Source organism: Calonectris borealis, chromosome 12 (assembly GCF_964195595.1).
Source record: "Calonectris borealis chromosome 12, bCalBor7.hap1.2, whole genome shotgun sequence".
Classification (NCBI taxonomy): Eukaryota; Metazoa; Chordata; class Aves; order Procellariiformes; family Procellariidae; genus Calonectris; species Calonectris borealis.
The window spans coordinates 4,938,011-4,960,918 of record NC_134323.1 but is presented as its reverse complement, the minus strand read 5'-3'; positions in this window follow the sequence as shown (position 1 = coordinate 4,960,918).

Genomic DNA, 22,908 nt, shown 5'->3' with positions numbered 1-22,908 from the left:
ACAACCTTCTGTGAATGTGGTGCTACAGTAAAAATTATATTGGTAAAGGTTGTCTCTTGCAGAGACGACATAAATAAACAAAATTCACTGGTGCTAATGCTCTTTAAAAGGAAGAAAAAGAGCACAGTCAATAGTCCCATGTGCTATAGCCAGCAATGGAAGTAATATACACATATATGTGCATTTGTATAAAATATATACAAATAAATAAATATGCAAGAAATTTAAAGTAGATGTGCGTGTGTGTGTGTGCATGTGTACATGAAAATTATACAACACATGAACACACAGATTAAACATGACACTCTGAACTACCCTGCAGTATGAGGATAATTTTACACATATACAGACTGCCTACAGAATGCCCCCCTTCTTCCTGAAAGAAAATAAAAAAAGAGGGAAGAAAACCCCAAACCTTGAAAATGTGGCATACATATGATTAGAATTTGGGTATGCATGAGAGCTGCTGTGCTGCTGTGTTTCCAAGTCCTTTGAAAACAAAAAGTAAAATAAAAGGGAAACATCCCCTGTGCACCACAGCATTTTGCTTTTTCAAGGCCATACCAACAATATTCTTATACAATAATAAGAAGGGATATGAGAGGAGTTCAGCAAACAAAAAATGGGAAAGCTGAATAGCGGCCAGGACGCAGGGCTGGAAACCAGGGACTCTTTACTTCCACTTCTCCCTGACCTTGAAAACACTTAAACAAACTTCAGCTGCCTCATGTATTAAAAAAAAAAAAAAATCCTAGGATAATAATGCTTACCTACCTCATCAGACTGTTGCAAGGATTAATGAACACCAGTAATGCGTTTTGAGCATCTTGGGTGTCACAAGAGCATAAATTATTATTCCTCCCCACCTTCTGGTGAGCTGTGACTGCCAGGCGTGGGACGCCGTCCCCGTGGACGAGGTGGCTTCCCCGCGAGGGACCCTGTGAGCTGCTGGCTGCCCAAGCAGCGGCGAGAACTTCAGAGGAGACCCCAGAAAGAGGGGTGCAACATCAAGAAGCAATAGCTAATGCAACTGCCAAGAGGATGTACAAAGCAAACAGAGCAAACTCTAACCTTCCTTGAAAGCCAAGTTAAGACGTATCATCACATTAGCAGGCAAAATGCCTCTTTAAAAATACTAAACCTCATTCCACTAATTGGTAAGTATACTGTATCTTCCTTGCTCCGTGTGTTGCCTGTGATACGACAGTTGCCATAGTAACTGTTTATTTCTATCGAATTACAAAATAAACACATTCAAAGAAAACCAATAATTTTTTTCCTAAGAACTTTCTGCCCGGCATCCCTTATCCCTTTATTTTACATTTTTACATTTAAATTGCCCATAAGTAAGCGTTATTTTCTCTTTGGGTTATTAGTTATACTAACACCAAGGCAATCAAACCATGCTGTGTGTTACAACAAAACCGTAAAATAAATAATTACACTGTACTTTAGAAGCAAAAGACACTTGCTGTATTTCTGGGAGACAAGGTACGGCCAGGACCAGAGCAAAGCGCTGGGAGGAGGCTGGTGGCAGGTCCTGCCGCCTTCAGGCGTGGGGTAAAAGACCAGCGGTGGCCTACAGGAGGTCTGAACACCGCAGATGGAGTTGGGGCACCCATCATGACAAGCTGCCCATGTCCACTAAACTTTACACTTTGGTCTCACTGCTGCTACAGCTTCTGAGGCTGTATAAATCATTTACTCCGGTTCCAGGCTTCCAGGGTAACGCTGCTTGCTTGCCTCTGCAAAACACTGCAATGTAGAGGGTGCTGTCTCTGTTCAGTGTTGTCACTGCTATTGCTGGAGGAAATCAAAATCATTTAGGTTGAATTTTGTGCTCAGGTAAAAACAGAAAGCCAGACTAGGACAGGCTACGGACCCGTGACGTGACGATGCCTGTGGCACCCAGGCAGCCCTACGTGAGAGCTTCTGAAAGCCGGCGAGGGGCTACAAAAGCAAGGCTGGCAGGTTAACACAGCGGAGGAAACGATGGCAAAAGAAAACAAACCATGAGAGGTTTCTATGACAATTTCTCAACTTTTAAACATGGAACTATACAGTTTGCCTGTGGATTTTTTCCTGCCAAACGTACATTAGTACAGGACATTCCTTATGATTTTTGCCAATGTGCTGGTGCAGGCAGGAGTCTGAGAGGCCCAAGTGGGTGCTGTTTTGTCAGCAAAAGCAAGAAAAGCCATTTACCTATACATTATTATGCATATTCCCATTCACAAGTCACAAAAATAGTTATATCCTTGCCTGACTGTTTAGGATCTTCTCCTGCACCTTCATATGAGCTCTACCACTGAAAGTCTCCTCCATTTACAGCTGCAAGTGCCCAGGCAGGAATACCCAATTCCCAAGGAGAGCTGGCTCAAAAATAGACCGAGGAAAGAATGACAATGTGAACAGTACAATTTATTGTCCTATGAGTTAATAAGACTGTGGCCTAATTAAACCACTGCTTTTCCACCTTGTCATTCTTCTTGTGTGGCTGAGCAAATTAACTTTGCCTGTGCTTGGAGACTGCACGCTTGCTGCATTAACTTTGCCTGAAGTTCTCATATGCAGAGTAGGTGGGATTATATTATAAGCAAACGTTAATGTAAATGGACACCTGCTGCCCTTGAAACATTAAATTTTCAGAACTGTTTGGTAAACAGTCTTTTATTCTTTAACATAGAAGTTAGTTACACCATGGCATTGATTGAATCAAACAACAAATAAGATTTAAGTGTATCCCGTATTTTTAGGGGAAAAGTCTATGTCAAACAGATTAAATGCCTTGGCACTGGTTCCGATGTAGGATTTTGTGTTCAGCAGCCGGCATTTCAAGTCTTAAAATTTCCAGTACATTAACCTGACTGTGGAAGGGGTTTAGAGTAACTATTTGGGACTTCCAGGCAGTCTTTCAATGCAAAACTATGACTGTTATCTGCACTGGGACTGAACTCTCTGTGAAGTCTGACCGAGTTTGTTACTTTTGCACACACATTTAATTTTACAGCCAAGAAGTCTCATTCAGCAGAAGTACCTACCACAAAATGCGTATCAGAAATAGCATAAATATTTGCTGGATTAGGCCTTGTCTTTATAAATGTGCTACCAGTGTAGACTGAGTTCTGGCAATAAATCTGTATATAAATTGACCCCTGTACCTCAGCTTGACTTCAATATCTTCTAATCCCCCTTCACAAAACAAATTGCATCAGCCATGTCCACATTTAGCCAACTACAGTTCACATTGTTTTTGTTCCTTCTCATAAGTTCTTCCTACAGATTAAATGCTGATGCACTGAACTAACTGCTCTTGGCTGAAGTGGGCAGGTACAATTTGATTAGTATAGATTCTGGAATTGGTAAGTACTGTATCAGTATCCTCCCTAGAAAATAGGTGACATGTCATGGGATATTAAGTATGGCCATTTAATGTAAAAACTCAGATAATACATGAGTTAAATGGAGAAAATGAGAGAAAGCTTTTAAGCATTCTCCCAAGACAGATTGCAGAATAATATTATTGTACACGCAAGTAGTGCTGATTGACACAGTCAGAAGGCCATTATACTAGTACAGTATAAAATCATTATAGCAAAAAGCATTTCAGAGCTGCAGAGTGATAGTAGCAACATATAATGAATTATCAATAAAGAAGTGGTGATTCAGTTACATTACATATGAATAGAAAGCTTCCTGTTATATAATTTAAACCTGCCAGCCTGACAAGTGACTTGAATATTCAATTCCTTCTCCAGGTGCATGAATCATCCTTTTAACTTTACCAGAGACTGCAATTTTGTAGGGTAGGCCAGAAACTGAGCTACAGTAAGCAGTGTTTTTGTAGAAAGGTTGGTTGAGCAGATTTCAACACGGCGGCCTCTGGTGAGGCTCTATTTGAACTCTCAAGGAAACGGCATCAGCCTCTGAGATGCTGGTATTAAGTAAATATTTCTTCTTGTTTACGGCAAATAAACACAAACTACAGTCTTTCAGCAAGTCAATGCTGATATTTTACGGTTTTCATTTTGCCTTACTGTAAAGTCCTTGAAGTTTATATTGTCGCAAACTACCGTTAGTGACAAAGCCCTGACAAAAAGCCCCTATCAGTATCAAATCCCTGTATTTTTAGGGCTGTGCTGCTGCAGGAGGCTTGTCTCAGACCTTGCTCCTGCACGAAGCTCCTCTGAAGCCAACTACAGCATGTTGGTTAAGTGTTGCAACATGATCCCATGGGAGGATTAGGACCTTTGGGAAAATTACAAGAGTCACCTTTTCCTTTTAAATGATTATTTAGTATTTGCAGTGTTAACATAATACCTAAGTCAAAGATAACTACGCTAGAAGCTTAAGAGTAATTAACTTTAAAATTTGGGGAAACAGGAGGATTCAGTTTGAATGCCCTCAGTGCTGAAACCAAAGTTACAATTAACAAACAAGAAAGATCGAGCACTTGAAAATGATCCAGCTGTGATAAAGATGGGTATAATATTACCCAGTCCACATTCAGAAAATAAATATATCCACAACACTGTCAAACACAAGCATTTAAAAGTTGTGAGCAGCTCTAACTTGCCTTCCAGCTTTGTTAAGCTCTTGCACGTTTAAGACACATTTTCAGATTGATTTTTTTAATAAATGGCAATGGAGTCTTATAAAATCACGTGATGTCATAGATACGTTACGTTATATTACACTATTGGAATGTAATACTACACACATACGCACACACATGTATTAATACATGGCAGTATTATCAACACTCCAAGAAAATTGACAATATTGATAAAACTGTTCCAGTAAGCTTTTCTTCAAGTTGTTGTCTGGATAAACTGATGTTAAAAAGGCTTTCTACTCTGTATGTTTGCCTAAATATGATGGCCTGCTACTTCAGAAGTCCTCTGCATCTAGCTGCCCCCATTTCAGTCATTTCACTTTCTGTTTACTACCTCTCCTTCCTCCCCTCCATTAAGGATGCTGCATCTACAAACGACGGAGGAAAGATCTTCTCTTCCTTTATACCTAACCTGCTAGAAGCCCGCAGCTGAAGACAGTTCTTTTGACTGCACTGAACGCTCTTGGGACTAAAGGCAGCTCAGAAATTTAATCACAGGCTGAGAGCTAGCAGTTAGATTGAAGCTTGAAAAGCCTTAAAGGAGGCAACGGAAACATGGATTACTGCCTCACAACCACTAATTAGTTGATGAAACTTCAAGAAAAGAACTGGTGGACATTTATGTGAATTTTTGCTGCCTCCAAAGACCAGGGGTGTACGGGAATTTTATTTTTCAAGTGGAGCTGTTTAGAAGCAAATCTTCCTTCACACAGCCAGGATTCTGCTGATCACAGAGCTGACCTGTGCCATTTTGAGGCTCTGTTCTTATCTGTTCTAAAGATGAAACAATTCTTGAGACTATTTATATGGTTTTGGGGAAAGAAAGATTTGTGAGTGCATGACCTGGCAGTCAGAAACAACCAAATACTAGTATTGGCTCTAAAACCGACTCCTGCACAAATCACAGTTATCTTGGGCAAACCCCTGGACTTCCCCGCCTCAGCGTTCCTATCTTTCAGGCAGAGGCACAGCTAGTTGCTCACCGCAAGGATGCTGTAAAAATTAATTAGCAAAATGGCTATAAAGCACTGAGGATGAAAAACGTGCTAAGAGCTAAGCATTATAATTAGTGTTATTTAATGCATCTTTAAAAATCAAATTATATTTTTTTCTTTTCCTTTAATAAAGGAATTACACAATGACTTTAAGAAATGACAAAGTAATTTGAAGTAAATGACTGCCCTGTAAAATTGAAACACACCCTAAAATGTGGTTATTATAGAATAACCACACACCCTGATAGTTAGCACTGTTTGAGCTGTGTATAACCTTAACTTAGTAGTGTATTATTAAGTGCGGGAGGATCAGCAATTATAAAAGGGAGAGCGAGTGCTGATGCGTGTTAAATACACTTTACCTCTTTGGCATCAGCAGATTTGGTGCATCCATTCCTGGCAATGAAAAGCATGCTGGGCAAATTCAACTTGTGGCACAAAAGGATTAATTAGGGTACAGCTAATACAAGCTATGTTTAGACATGAATCAAGAAATTTAGGACACGGGGCTTATGGTGCACTGAATAACTGCCAACACCATAAAAGAAAGAAAAGACAGCAACTAATTTCACATTTATGAGAAGCAGAAAGTTCTACCCCAGCTTCTGCTTGGCGAAGAATTACACACTGCAGGTTTCTTTTGAAATACTTCATATTACCACACAAAATGTTTTCTTGTGTTTATGCTAGTCCTCCCTCCTGCATTTTCAGGATAAAAGGAGCTATTTGATGGCTAAAAAACAACAGGTACCTGCTCCTTCAAATACAGCAGGCTTTAAAGGTTTTCCTTCCTTACATGCTGTTCTAGGTCAGAAACTCAATACCTATACCACAGGTGACTTGGCTTTCTATTGCACTTTTTGCCCAAAGGAACATTTAATATCAATGGGTAAAACAAGATAGGAGACAAATAAGACAATCGGGAAGTCAGGAGGCTAGTGTGGACGCAGGAACTGTGGCTGAACTCAATTGTGACTGCAGAAATGCATGCACACTACCCAGTACGGAGCTGCACAGAGGCATCCGAGCCGGCGTGCTCAGGCACCAGAAGCTGGAGAGTGCTGATAGCACAACTCTCCTGGCTGACTCCCTGCTTGGTTAATTTATCCTGCTTTTTCTGAAAGAAGAAAAGGTAGCATAGGTGTCGTCTACCCTGCAGTGGCACGTGGACAGTCTATTTATCTCAGTTCCCTATCTGTAAGTAGCTGTGATTCCCTACTGTTCAGCGAAGCTGTTGGAAAAAGAATTGCCTTCCTCATCTTTACCCTGAAACAATAAACACGTTTCCTAAAACATTCACAGAAGTGCTAAGAGCAAGAGTTCTCAAAGTTTTGTAACAGCAGCAGACTGAAGACAGCCAAAGGGAATTTGCTGAGTCCTGACTTCTGAGCCCAGCACAGCCAGCAGAACCCATCTCCAACCTACAAAAAGCCTCCTGTGTGAAAATTGTGTCCATTAGGTCTATAAAATATCACCAATCATATATTCTATTTTTTTTTTTAGTATTTAATATTTTTCTTAAATGTATCCTGTGGCAAAAATGTTTCAAAACATTTCTTGTGAAAATTTCCATTAAGTTTATCCCAAATTCAACTAAAATGCATTCTAAAATTATTTTATATATTTTATATATTTCTTCTAGTCATCTCTTACGAAAGTTGGAGGCCAGAAAAAAACTCTAAACCGAAGAATTCAAAGAATAAAATAAAAATGAGGAGAAAAGTAACCAATTTTAAGTAACCATTCTTAAACCAAATGCTTCCTCAATGCAACAGCGTTGATCATATTCCCTATTCAGCAATCAACCGTATGTCACAGATTCCTCGTTCTTCCAGGGAAAATGGAAGTCTTGCTTGCTATTACACCGCCTGTAATATTGTTCCACTCCTGTACAGCTCAGCCGCCGCAGCGGCGTACGCATCCAGCGCGCACATCCAGCCCACCAGCCATCAGGGCCAGTCCTCCGAGGGCTGCGACAGATGCAGTGCATCTGAGCTCCCCTTCCAGGCAGGGGTCTCCAAATCACCGGCTTTACATCTAAAGTTTCTCATCCTTAGCCATGATTTATTTTCAGGGAAATTAAACCTTATATTCAAATATTGGTTTTCATTAAATCACTTTAAATTATATTTAAATAATTCTCAATCTCCTCTTTAATTAAACATACTAAGGACCAATTTCCATCTTTTATTCAGGAAGCTTGACTTTGCCAAGGTCCTAAGACCCAGGACACTGTAGGGCTGAGAGTCCTCTGTTATTTTGATTCCTTCTCGTAGTTTTGCTTACAAGCCCTGATTTCTGGAGAAATGAAAAATCAGCGCCTACAAGGCCTCATACTTTAATCATTTCAGGTTAACATGACACCATAATGAGAAATCTCCCTTTCCTTTCCAGCTCACCATTTGCTCCACTCCATCTGCCAGTTCAAGGCTCTTATAGGATCACTCGTTGACCTTGCACTCCCATTACTTCCACCCCTTTTCCTCGTTTTAAAAATCAAATTAATTTTGTTAGAGACAGAATTAAAATTTGCTTAAAACACTAAGTAGATATAATGTATTTATTGCCCTTGGTGAATCTCACCCAGTTCAACCAGTGTCTTCAAAGTTTCCATTTAATTAAGAGTAATATGCTTTTAAAGGCTCATTTAGTTAGTTCTGTATTTGTTGCACTTGGATTGCAATAATTAATAAAAGCCAAAAAGTGTCACTACGAGACAATACAGAACTGCCAGAACTATGTTTCAGTAAAAAAATTGTTCAAAAACATTGCTTAGGAAAGACCAAAGCTATTAATGAAACTGGGTCAGTTTAGCAAACAACTTTTTTGTGCAGGTTCAGTTCTAAAGAGCAGTTTCTTAATTTAAAAAACTGACCTGAAGTTGAAAAAAAGATGAAAGTTTAGAAAAGAAAAACTAAATAAGAAAGAAACCAACTATTTAATGATGAGCTGACAACTCACCCATAACTTCCACGCCTCTTCTGCTCTTTCACACAGACCCGGTGTGAAAACTGGGTTTACTGGTCAAGGATGAATCTAACACAGCGCTCTCCTACTTTCACAGAAATCCTCTGGTTTCTCCCCTGTTCAGCTTCCACTAATCTGATGAAATCACAATTGTAGCTCCATTTCCTGCACTGTTTCTTCCTCGTTTCAGCTCCCTGCTGTTTGTTTCTAGGATATTCTCATCCCTGCTGGGTGTATATTTTACTCTCTTTAAGAAGAGCCCTGATCATGTTTCTCTTTCTCACACTATCTATTACTGACGCTTGCTATGGGAATCTCCCAGCCGGCGGCGAGACCCCAGTGCGTAGAGCATCTGGACAGTTATCATGAACTAATGTAATCACTTCAGCAGCTCATGTTAACGGTGAGTGATTGGTTGGTTTCACTCCTTCAGACTTTCTTGGATCTTAAAAGAAGAACGGGATTGAAAAGAAGCATCTTTTGTGCCTAAATGATGGACTAAAGTTAACAGTGGTGTAAACAAGGATAAATCTCCTGAACTAAAAAAAAAAAATGCTTGGCAAATTTAAGAGAAACATTCTTCTCTTAAGTATATCTTTGTTTACTGTCCAGGCTAAATGGATTGTGCCAAGAGACAGAAGTGCCAGTTCATTTCTGTTCTCTCAGATGGGGAGCCCCATATGAACATGCGGCTCCGAAAAATAAGATCTATTAATTTTTGCAATGAAGTAAAACTAACACAATGGTGGCTCATCCCACTGCCAGGTCAGGGATGGACCCATGGCCTTTTCCTGCCCTCTGCCAGCCAAGGTGTCAGAGCCCGGGCAGGCCTGTGCCTGGAATCGCTGCCCCAGGGCTTGCCCAGCTGCCACCACACACTCCTCCAAAATACAGGTGAAGTCTGCAACCAGCCTAACCATGGTGGGGGGCTTGAAAAGGGGAGGCTGCTGGGCTTCTGAGTAAGTGTTTTTATTATTTATTAGACTGCAAGAATGGACAGACCAACTTTCCAAATCCGGGAGAGCAAACACATTCCCAAGCTCATTCCCCAAAACCAGAAGAGATGGGTGGGACAAGAGTGAAGAATACAACAGGCTTCTCTGTAAGGCTCCGTGCTGCCAAATGACTGCTAAGCGGCAGAGCCAGATGCCTCCCAGTGTAGTTATTGCTAATTTCTACCTCAGTCTCATTAGCTAATTTTCTGATCTCCATCCAAAAAGGAACTCTTTTTCCTTGTGGTCCAACACACAAGAGAGGCTGTCTCTAATTCAGCTGTTCTGCTAAGTCCTGCAAGAACGCTTGGTCACAGGTGGCCATCCAACCAAGAGAAAAGATGCTTTGGTTAAATATATACTGCTCCTGCCATTCCGAATCAACACCCCTTCAGGGGACAGAGGTTTTTCCTCTTGTCCCCTTCTGCTGGTTGGGCAGCTCACGCCTCTGCCTCTAAGCCGCATGGCCCCACTGGGGCAATACTTAGCTTTATGGTCACCAGCCCCTCTCCATCTCCAAACACAACAGAGTGGTCCCAAGCAACGCCAACCCGACGCTCGTGAAGCCAGCAAGGTTTCTATGCGCATGTAAGGTCTCTCTTTGCTAGGGAATGCCTAATATGCTACTTGTTCTGGAAAACTCCCCCAGGCAGCTACATGCTTGTGGAAAAAGCGGAGTTGCCTCTGGGGCAACGCGCTCCTAGGCCCTGGGTCTGTCTGCAAGTGTGCTTTGGAGGCAGAAGAAAGGCTTGTCACTGATCCCGGCGCAGCTGGCAGGGCTGCAGCTGAGCTGCGAATGAGCTACAAATTAGTCCAACATTTAAATGCTCGCTTCTAAAGATAAAAGCCAACTAAGCCTCTCACAGTAGCTTTTCCTAAGGAATGGGAAGTGTCTCTAAGAATAACCGTAGCTGCTGCGGAGCGGTCGGGGTTCACAAGAGCTGCCTGACATCACGCCAGGAAGCTCTGCGCTGCAACGCGATACTTTTAGAAGTGACTTCACTGCCTTGCTGGTTCCCATTACCAGACATCACGGCATCATCCTCGCAGACTGAGCCCTTTATAACTCACACGTGTGGAGCCAGGTCTGCCTGCTTCCTAAAGATATTAGATGCCACCTAAAGCTCCAGCTACAGGAGCACTTTGCCATGTTGGTGCTTTATGCTTTAACCTCGTTATAGCAACTTACCTTAGAAAAGCGGTGCCGTGGCAGCTGGGTCTGGCTGGACGGCTCTCCCCATCCCAACACCAACGGACAGCATCCAAGGGTACTCGGGTTTTGGCAGAACAGGACAAAATGACCAGAAACGTCCTATCAGGAGGAAACAAAATGAGAACATAATCCATGTAATCCAGTCCTCAAGTGACTGTGATTGTTAACTGCTTTTTTTAAAGGAACTGCAAAACTAAGCTTAAATAGAAAATATTGACGTACTGAGTGACAGAAGGCTAAACTTCATCACTGGAATAAACACAGAATGTAGACAACCCTCCTGTACAGATGTACAGCTTTTTCCTCATCTATTTTTCCCTTGTGTACTAATGTATTTAATTAATGTTTTTGTGCTTTTGGCAAAAAAACCCAAAACAAACAAAAAACCAAAAATGCAACACTGGGAGCAATGTTTAAAGTATATGGTTTATATGCCTGAAAATATTTGTTTTTACTTCCTCTTACTGAGACAAAAATGAAAACTTCTAAGAACGTTTTATGAATTCTTGCCACACCAAATAACCTGTTCCAATTCAAGATGTACCTCTAAAATAGTTTTTTCAGTATAAACAAAATGATGTCATATTGACGGAGGGAAGAGCAAAACTTGGCTGTTTAATTTGGAAGATTGCTAAAAGTGATAGTTTAACTCTTCTTGTCTAACAATGAAATGTTTTTATAGTTCACAATACCTAACACCCTCGTTCACATAAAACAAGTTGTCCTGAGTTCCTGTTGAACTAATACACATCCTATTCTTTTTCTGTGTATATTGCAACATTAGGAAAGAAAAAATAAATATGTATCAAAATAAAATCCCATTTCCATCCAACTGCATGAAATGCATTTAACATTTAAAGCATTTAGAGAATCTACACAGACCACTTAAGCAGAATACAAATGCTTCAGGTATGCTCTAGGTGTATCATGGACATCTCCAGCTAATAGAGTTTTCTCTCCAACGTTATTTTCCTCTGTTTGTGGTGCACAGGTTGCTCCTCCCGTTGTTTTCATTTTGCATCTTACTTTCCTTTTCCCTGTCCTCCCCCTTCCCTAGTTCTCTTTTCCTCCTCTTCTGTTGTTTTTTGTTTTGGTGTTGTTTTTTCCCCCTTAATCTTCTGTCTCTCTCACATCATTTCTCTACTCCCTTTGCATGGCTCACCTTTGTCCCCCAAAGGTCCCTTATTTTCCTCTCCCCATGCTTTGCAACCTCTTGAAGGACGACAGGTATGTACAAAGCCCAATTCCTGACTGGGGCTTCCATGTGCAAAACACCCTCTCACCCACATATTGTAGTTCATTACATTACAAAATGTGTTGATCTTTTGAAATGGGAACACTGTTGATAAGAAAAACCATTCTTATAGATTCTGCTCTCCAGAATATCAGATAAGCTATGAGAGCTTTCCATGTTAGCGCCCCATGGGCTGACCAAATGTGCGCTGTTTGTGGAAATGGTGATACAGAAGCAGAACAACTACGATGGAAAGCCAAGCCAAATAGTTATTATTTCGCATCTGCAAGAGCAGCTACCTTCTTCTTCAGTAAGATGTAAAATGAAAGAATAAGGACAGGCACACGTTTGAAAATACTGAAAGCAGATAGTCAAAGTTTACAATTTAAAAATGTTAACTGTCTAGCCTATTAAAGGAACAACATTCAGAAAAATCTGCTTCATCAATATGGATTAAATTTGCACAACGTTGTCCCTAAAACCAAATCAAACCAACCCAAACCAGAATACTAGAAACTACAAGTTGTTAACAACGTTGTTAACTCCTAGTTAACATTCTCAATTTTTAACAAGCATGAATGAGTTCCACTGAACATGTACGTAGCCAGTAACAAGTATGAGAACACCAGAAGTTTAAGTTTAGTAGACTTCCTTGCCATTGTACTCCACATCTTTCTAACCATGCCCAGAAGGATCTGTTTGAAGGAGGAAGAGTAGTTTAGTTTTCAAAGCTTATTCAATCATTTCCCTTTCCACTTCCATTGTATACTTCAGCTTTTTTCTGAGACTGCAAACATCAACAGGAAGCTATAGTACTCATGCAGTACGAAGGGCTGCTGGATAGTACTTCACTAGATACACCATAGGGCCACAGTCTTAGCTTAAATGGGCTACCCAAATAACTCTGGGATGATTAAAAACTGAGGTGTTTACTAATAAAACTTTTATTAAGCCAAGATAATGAACGTTTTGGTTAAAAAGGTGCAGATCCTTTTTTCAAAAGGCTATAGAAGTAGGAACCTGTGCAGCTGTTTTCCACTTCAGCCAATTCCCTCTTGAGGGAAGTATGTTAACTTAACATTGGACAGGCAAAATGGTATGCCGACCAAGGGCTTCGCACGGCTTTTCTGATATTAACACCTGCTGGGATATTAACAACTTGAAGATAACTGGTGCTCTGAGGAACTAAGTGTATACGTAGAAGATTCAACTGAAGACCACAAATTTAAAGAGCTGCCATTTGAAAAGGTGCCAGCAGTAAATCACCACTTACTCTACACGAACTAAAGTGAGTGCTTGAGCACCACTGAGATTCTGCACAAGGTTTGTGTCACACGTTTCATTCAATAAGGCAATCAAGATGATTAGGGAGTGTAGGAAAGGCTCATTAATGGCCATAGCAGACATTGAGTCAGCCTTTCATTTATTTCAGTGCATCCGGACAGTTTTCATTTATTGGGTATTTAATTTAAAGAAGTGAAATTTATGTGGACAGACACACACCCATGTATTGTACAACTTGTTCTTGCTTAAAAGCTGCCACTAGCTTTATTGAAGTAAGTGGTACTGGCAAAAACTAACAAGAAAAAAAGAAACAAAAAAAAAAGAAAAGTAGTGCTTCACAATTTGCATGCTTCCTTTAGTTAGCTCCTTTACTTTAGGTCCTTAACAGCAGGGTAAGAATTTAGCTACGGATTTTATACTTAAGATGCTGAACAGAACACCAAAGCTATAACTGATGACAATACTCAGGAGTACGTCTTTAGCTTCAAAGACAGAGAAATTTTGCATACTAATCACTGGGATTTTGGAAGAAGCAGAGTTACAGAAAGCAAAGACAAGAACTATGATGGAAATGCATGTGATTGGCGACAACTGTGGCTGAGGCTGCAAACCAGCACCCTTTTAATGAGAAGAACAAGGAATGTGATTTGCTATTCTGTCCGTTTAGACCAAACAACAACAGTTATCACAGGACTCACAATTATCAATAAGAGAGGAATCCCTTTTTCCTATACCCTGCAATGCAGATATAAATTGAAAATGTGGTGTTTCTCATCTCATCGCACACAGAAGTTTCACTGTGTGCACACACCTAAGCATGCCCAAGCGTTTCTTTCTGTTTCCATAACTTGAACGCAGGCATTATGGTCTTAAACAAGAGCAACAAAAGTGTTGCACAATACTGGGGCCATACAACAGAAAAACATAGATCAGATTTCCTCTGTAAGTGACATTTGTGTGACCACAGAATTACCACAAAATGGAAATGAAAAAATTCAGTTTAAATCCTGGACGCACGCAGCAAATGTTCACCTGGCCAAGACTCAGACTTCACTCAGTAAATAGAAAAGATTTCTCTACAAAAATTGATGAAACAACTCCCCACAACCCAATAGCCACACAAAACTGGGAATTTTAAGTCCTGTATTTAACTACAGTAGTTATAAAAATGAAAGCTAAGTGAACCACAAAGGAAAAAAAAGAACAAACAGATCCTAAAAGATATGCCGCCTTGACAATAGAAGTGTGATGTTCAGATCCTCAGTACTGCAAATTGATTGTTCCTGTCATTTGAACTGGGGTTTTCCAGAAGAGAGTTCTTCATCCAGTGCCAGCTACCCTTCACAACACGGCATAGACCTTTCCTGAGCTGTGCAAGAGGTAGGACGGACTGCCTTGGTAGTACCTCCTAGACTCAAAGCACCAGACTTTTGTTTGCCCTCCTTTCCCAGTCCCAGAGGACACAGGAGAAAGTCGATTTGTATAGCTCCTCTAGTACAGAACCAGTCACTCTTCCAGAACATCATAAGGGCATAAGATAATGAAAATACACATACCTTGATAAGACAGGAACTTAATGTCATTGGCGTCACGCTGTATATCAGTAAGCAGTGAAGGACTACTCCGATCCAAGTTTCCAGGTTTTGGACCTATGCTAGAACCAGCCACAGACGGCTCTCCGGGAAGCTTCTCGTGCCGAGGAAGGACACTCAGCACTCGTCTGACTGCCCGCCATGGAGGAACAGTGTAGGAACAGCAGAGCCAGACCCAGTGCCACAGCTGGACAGCAGCGATCAAGAAAACGCCGAGTTTAACGTTGGCCGTGACATACTGCTTCCATCAAAGAGGGAGAACATGGCCGGAGGCGGGCAGGTCTCCCCACTGCCTCTGTGCACACCAAAGCTCCTCTTGAGCTCTCCAGACTGAATGAGCAGAGGATCATTTACAGACCTCTCGTTGACGAAGGCTGCCCGTCATGGGTCAGGGCATGAGCTGGTGTCGCAGGAGACTAAGACCGGAGGGAACGGCCGCTGAGAGGGGCGGGTTCTGGATCGCGCCGCGGGCAGAGGCTGAGCAGTAGCCCGTTTCGTTATTGCTCAGGCCTGTCACAGGCCCTTCAGACTTTGTAATTTGTCCGTGGGAGGAAAGAGGAGTAAAGGACCATAAAGATCTGTACAGCACAGGTGGCACAGCGGTATATTACAGGAGCGCTCCCTCCCCCTGGTAGCTCAGTATCTCCTCGTGGTGGAACGGGAGTGTTTTATTTTTGTTTTTCTTTCCATTAGAGGATGACCTTTGCTCCAACTGGGTTGATCTGCTGCAGAGCCAACATCCGCCAGCTTCCAGGGCTTGCGCTTCCCGAACAGCAGCAGATACTTTCTGCTGCTCCAGTCTCCTTATTTAATCATGCCTCCATAAATCAAAAGCAACCAAAACTGATTTAACAAACATTTGGGTGAGAACTCAGAGCAGCTGAAGAGTGACCGAGGCTGAGTCATTGCCTGATGCAATTTCAAACAGTTCAATTGTAAACACAGTTGAGCTCATTGTTGTGTTAACTTCCCCCCCCGCCCCCCGAAAAAAAAAACCCAACCAAAAGATTCTTAATTGCAAGTGCATTGCTGTGAAAACGTCACTAAATGCCAAATGAAAGATGTATAGAGAAGCATATTTCTTTTGGAAACTAACCAAATGAACATCTGGTCGCTGGGTTATCTGGAAAAATCCGTCAGAGGATAATGACAGCACCATTAGATGCACCACCATAATTAATACTATGTTTCAATGGGTTTAAACACGCAAAGTGCTGAATGCTGCTGTGAGATGCATTCTCAGATCCCACCTAGTTCAGTGAAGAGTGAACCACTGATTATTGGAAAGATATACCAGGGAAAGGATGACGCACTGCTCTTACACTGATAAGCATTCACCGCCCGCTAGAGTCAGATAGCAGGACACAACAGAAGGACATCTGGTCTGACCCTGTATGGTATTCACTACCTTTCAAAATGTTTTAAAATTATCAATAATGACTTTTAAAGCTAAACTCTGAAGATGAACACGGGAAAGAATACAGAATTTCAGGCTGGTCCTGCTGCAGATAGAGTAGAAACTGCTCTGCTATAGTTGGAGGGGTTGTGTTGTGTTTTTTTTAATAAAGCTGATAGGATTCCCATATAAAAGTGGACTTTCAAGCATACATACACAATGGGGTTTAATGGTGGATCTCAACAAGAAAACAAGATTTTTAACATTTAGTATGATCACTATGTTGTGGGAACTGTGATTGTTATACAACATACGGCTTTTGTATTAGAACCATGGACTTTATTTCACAGCTGAGTTATGGCCCCAGTACAAAATCATTGAAATCCCATTGAAAAAAATGACCCACAAAGAAAACTCACCTGCAGTGAAAATCCCATCTAAATAGATTACTTGTTGGTACCTCTGCAGTGTAGGTACAGACGAACACAATCATAGAAATATTAGTGGAAGGGAATTCTAAGGTTTCTGCTCCAATCTCCCCCAGAACTGTCATGAACAATAGATGAGCCATGACTTTGTCTAGCCAGCTCTTGAAAACCTCCAAGGGTCTCTGGCCAACCTCTTCCAGTATCGCCATACCTTCCTGGGGGAAATGTTTCTCCTAACATACACTTTGAATCTTCCCAAGGCACCTCTTGTGGTTGTTGTCCCTTGCTAGACAGTCTGCCACTGAGCAGTTTCGCTCTACCCTTTCCTAACTACCCTTCTTGCTCTCCTCCACATAGAAGAGGTAGAAAGGTGAGAAAGCACGCACAGCAAAATCCTTCAAGACGCAGCATCCCTAAACAACTCTTCATCCATGATACAGCTTAAAAACTTTGAAGAAACAAGACTTTTCTACTCACCTGTGTGTTCTAAACTTACTTTTTCCTGTGCCAAAAGCTACTCTGAAACATATCTGAAAAGCATGTCATTTAGGTAATATTAATAAATGAAGAAAAGAAAGCAAATGTTCTCCCCAGCTCAACAAAAGCAATACTAAGAACATTTAGATAAGGTTTTTGATATATATTTTTAACAGGAGATGCATCTGAGGATCCATGTTACAATATGCTAAAAACATGATTTTAGATCACTAATACCAGATAAAAAGCACTGTGGTCACAAGATGCAAAGAGACCTTGTGGGAAAACCTCACTCTGCCATCTTATTTTTGTAGCTCATTCCAAAAAAATGTATCAGCAGCCTTTATGTCAGATTAGACATTGTTTGTCCTACCACAGCCGGCACAAACTACATATTGTAAGCTAACCCAAGTGTACAGAAATGCAGTCATGTGTCCTCCCTTTATCCAGATCAAATTTACACCCTGAGTGTTTTGATAGATCGGATATTAACGATCATGAAACCACAGCCCACATTGCCAGACAACTGCATAACGCAGCCAGGTGATCTTATAGATACTTGATTGTACCTGCATAAAACCTCCAACATCTGTGGAATGTGCCTTACAAATGTGCTGAATCCTGAAACTCAGGAAAACATGCATGTCTTCTACCATTCACTTTCGGAACAGATTTTTGATGGTATTAAAGTTGTGGATAGTTTCTCATAGTGCCAAACATGGCTTAGTTAATCAAAGGAAAGTTAGCTAAATATTTAGGATAGCTTATGGACTGCTATCTTCCCATATTCAAAAATTAAAATGGCTTATTTTATTATATAGAAGTCAACGGAACATGCAGTCGTGTCATTCAGCAAGTAATTCAAAAGAATTATAGCTAAGTAGTTTGCACAATCTATATTTAGCGATTTTTACTTCCAAATACTTAGACTCTAGATCTGTCCTTAAAGTATTCTTAAAAGGATTGGCAAGTATGTCTATGTGTAAAATATGATAATCCTATGTTAATTCTCCTCCTTACCGCTCCGTAGATGCCTGGGAACAAACCATTGTAAGTATTAAGCTTGCTTGAGTTTGCACTGCATTTGTATTCATTAACCAGACTTAGTGAGAGCATTTTAGAATTCTACGACTTTTCTGATAGATGCGTATGTACATTCACTGGCTATATTATTTATTTGTGTGCGCGTCCATCTACCCATCCATCCGTCTCCACTCCTGCACGCATACAGATCAATATGTGTCTCTGTATATTTATGTCTTTCACCATTCTCAAGACATTCAGTCTACTTCTCTGGCACCAACTCTGGGAAACTACTGCTTTAGCTAATGCCCTTATGACTGAAAACAGAGCTCAATGCATCATAGACAGGAACCAAGGCAGAAAAGTAGAACAAACAGATGGAGGTGTAAAAATGGGAAGTATTTATGCTAAATTCGAGAAAAATAAAGGGATTAAGGGGATGTCACAGACTAGATGGTTTAAGAAGGGGATTTCTTCTGAAGAGGGGATATTTCTCTTGTAGAATAGAAATCTATCATGTATTCTAACCAGGGTTAATTCTAACATCTAGAACAAATCTAAATCTTAAAACCAAGATTAACAGTTGGCTAGTGGTGTCTGTTATATCTGTCAACTGCTTTACAAACCAGGGAGAAAATATTTTATGTTTGGATTCAGCCAATACAATAACAATATTTATAGGCTGCCTTGGGAGCAATAATAATTTTACATGGTTTTCAGTATTCAACAGAGTATTTACAGGGATTTGAATTATTGTAACATGTTCAGATTGTTTTTTCCATCCTCTTTCAGAGATCCTGGATTAAGGAGCCGATCTCCCTTCTCCTGTCAGTCTACTATATAGGCTGTGTATTTGTAGGGCTATCATAAACAGTGAAGCAATTCTTTCTCTAAATCTTCTGAGCTAACTGTGTTGCCTCCTTCATATTCTCACTGAGCTGAGGACATCCATGCTCCAGACCTGACATCTGATCATTATGTCGGTCTAACACAAGCCTACTGTGTTTTATCCCCAAGGGGTCTGACCATTTGCGAATACCTATACCTTTATTTTAAACCAAACCGGAGCACTAAGGTTTGACAAAGGAAGCCCTGTGGCCACGGTGATATCATGAAACCACACCTGCCTTATGTTTAAATCAGTGATCGAGCTCCTCTCCCAGTCTGCCAAGTATTTTGCAGAGAAAATGGCTAGTGTATCCAAGGAGCTACTGCTCTGCTACTACTTTATCCCACAGGCACACGTAGTATGGGGCTTACAAGCAGACTCAAAAGTTATGCCAATATCCATGCAAAAGAACCATATTGTTACATGACAGCTTTTAATCTGATCCCATGCTTAGCACATCCATGCGAATCCCTAGTGCTAGTAAGACAAACATCTCAAAAAACAGAAGTTATTTATTACTAAGTAAATAATTCTTTTCTTCCCTGCCTGTCAGGTATAAGTGAAAGACACATGCTGAACCACACATGCTGAATAAGATGATTTGGGTTGCATTGTCAAACTTATCACCAACTTCTTGTATGACTTGGAAGAGGTCACTCAATTCTGAGGTGTTCCCTGCATGCAGAAATCCCCCTGGATGGCATTTTAATGGGAGAAACACTGGTTTTCTGTAGAAGTCTGCTCCGAAATTACAGAGAAAGGGTGAGATTTGCTCAGGCTGTAGTTGTATTCGCTATAGGGTATTGCACATCTAAACCTGCAAGGTAAAAAAAGCAGAGAGAAGCTATAAAACTGTAGCAAACCGAGTGTAATGATAGTGACACTGGTGACGTTTGAGAGAAAGCACCAGCGTTACTATCTACACAGCACGAATGCAATGGGGGAATCTAGAGTATTTACAGCTGTTCATCAAACAGTAAAGCCTCGTTGCACTCCACTTGGCAGAGAAACAATTCCATTCGCGCTTCTCATGATTCTTTTATCATTGACTTGGATTTAGCAGAGTATACTAACATTTCAGCCCTGATGAAGGCGCGAGACTGGGAACATTGGCATATTTTGTGAGTATAATTCATTTTTTTGTTCTGGTTGGAATGCAGCGCAGTGCAACGTTACTGCTGGGTGAACACCTGTAGTTAGAAAACACTGGTTTGCACAGAGGGCCCAAAGCATGCCAAACTGTTCCCTGGAAGGAGATTTGAAAAATAAGCATTTTAAAAAAGGAAAAAAATCCTCCTGTGCACAAAAAGAAATAGAAAAGCAGGCACGAAACTATTATTTCAGCACCAGATGTCAAAACGACAAAGTCAAGAATTTGAATCTCTTGGGAATGAATTTCAGCTTTGTCTGTAAGAAAAACTAAGGCTTATCTCACACATTGTAGGATCTAGTTCCTCAAAGCACCAAAATACATGCTTATCCCAGTTTCTCAAAGTACTAAAATGTGTAAAAGTCAATGAGACCACTGCAAGGAATGATACTGAAACCCTTTTCTTTGAGATGGATTGATTTTACTTTTATGGAAAAACGCCATTTGGAAATGAAACTTTTTTATTTCAAACTGTCAAAACTTTCCATTTCATTTGCAAAATATCAAAATATGACTTGGCTCCAAATATTTTATCGGGTTTTAATTTACAGAAATGGTTCACCTCACCCCTGCATGTCTTTTTGAAATGTGTTCTGAAAATTTGACTTAAAATTGCAGGTAGTCTCCACCATCATGAAACACTCTTTTCAGAGAGTATCTGTTCCTTGAGAAAAAGGACTCGAGGACTTGATTTTCATGCCAGCATATCAAATTCTGCTTTCCCATACAAAACCATGTTCACAGCCACTCTAATTATCATAAAATAAATTCTAAACACAACATACTTCATTTTTGTCTTGTCCCTATTCAGATCTGGTTTTCTGTCTGTCTGTTGAAGCACAGCAGACACATTAATGGGACTGAAACTCATTCAAATTAATTTCGTTTGTACAATCTGTTTTTCCTTGCCTTTTGTTACTGCTGACATTACGAAACGTGAACTCCCTGTTGGTGAACTGCAGTAAAATAACAGGTGTTAGAAGGGTACGTGTTCTTGACAATTTCCACTCTGAGTCCCCAAATCCATTTTCAAAGAGTTGCTATTACTGTCCCCATTTTACAGATTGGTAAAATGAGGCACAAAATCTGAAAACCATTTCCACAACAACAAACACAGGCTGGAGTTTCTTTTCATTTGTTATACTCCCTGGATGATGTTATCTGCCATTAATTTACACCAAATTTTCCTTTCCTCTTTTACATATCATACAGTTTGACAGTCTGATACTGATGTTCTAAATGACTCCCCATCTCTCTCTCCTTCCACTGCTCTACCATGCAGTTTGCCCTCCAGGCATTTTACTGTTCTATCCCATTTATGTTTCTCTCCTGCGTTACCTTTGACACTTCACCCTTTCAGTGGTTCTCCTACACTGATTTCCTTCCATGCCTTTTTCCATGCTGTGGTTAAACATTCCCAGATACAGCAAAAAGGGCAAGAAAATAAAACTTCATTTAATCACTTCAGCTTCCTCCAGAAAGCAAAAAATCCAACCGCAAGAGCATATGAAAAGTTGAGAGATTTAAGCAGTTACTTTAAGTATCATAGTCTAACTGTGATACAGCTAGATATATTCAAATATTTTGCAGTCTCACAAAAGCATAACATGTACAGTTGTTTTGTGCTCTAGGAACACACATTTGACAAAGTCCCTGAAAAGCCTCTCCTGCAGAGTGGGGGGCTGTCTGAGGTGGCTGGTGTTTCCCAGAAGGAGCTCCTTACAGAACCACAGTCTTTGGAGCACATTCCCATCTGCCAGTCACTGTCCTAACGTGCTCCTTTACATTTAACTACGTTTTCCGACAAGCAATACATTCATTTGAAAGACAAAATTTATTGCAGATGAGTAAGGCGCTAATGGCTCAACAGGATCAGTGGTGATGGATTATATTTCTGAGACAGGACGGGTTTACTTACATATATCTGAATTCAGAATTAGGCCCTCTATGTACCCGTACATTAATTTGACATATTCTTTCAGCACATAAGTTTGCTATTGCAGGTTTACAGTAAATAGAAAACAATACTAGAAATCAAAGCGTTCACCAAATGTATTCATGTCCCTAAATAATGCTGCTAATTAATGCTGAAACAAAGTGTTCCAGAAGACGACTCAGTGGAACTCTCGTGTTTGCTACCATTAAATCTTAATAAAGCATTCCTCCATGAAGGCTATCAAGCACAACCCATAATATTTTTTCAGTATGTGTCTATATGAAATTGTTGTATTGCTCTGAAAATAACTATTTAAGAGATATGCTTGCTTTTACGCTCATTTATTGCACTAAGGATATTGGTATGAGAATCACCTCATTAATGCTTCAGAACACACTATAAATACTCATTTCAGAAAAAAATATAAAGAATAAACCAATCAATAATGCTGTACAGGACTAGTCTAATATACATTGTGATTCTCTAAATGCAATGATAAAAGAGCAGATTATTTCCCCCCTCATTTTTTACAATAATCTCATGTAGTTTAAATTATCTACATCTATCAACCCCACACACTGGCCAAGGCTGAAACAGTGTTGACCAGATCCACAGAAGTCAATTAGTTATGCCAATTTGCTCCAGCTGAGAATCGATTCTCAGTTGTCTTTATACTTCCTATAGAATATTCTGTAGGAAGCATTGCTTTAATGAAGC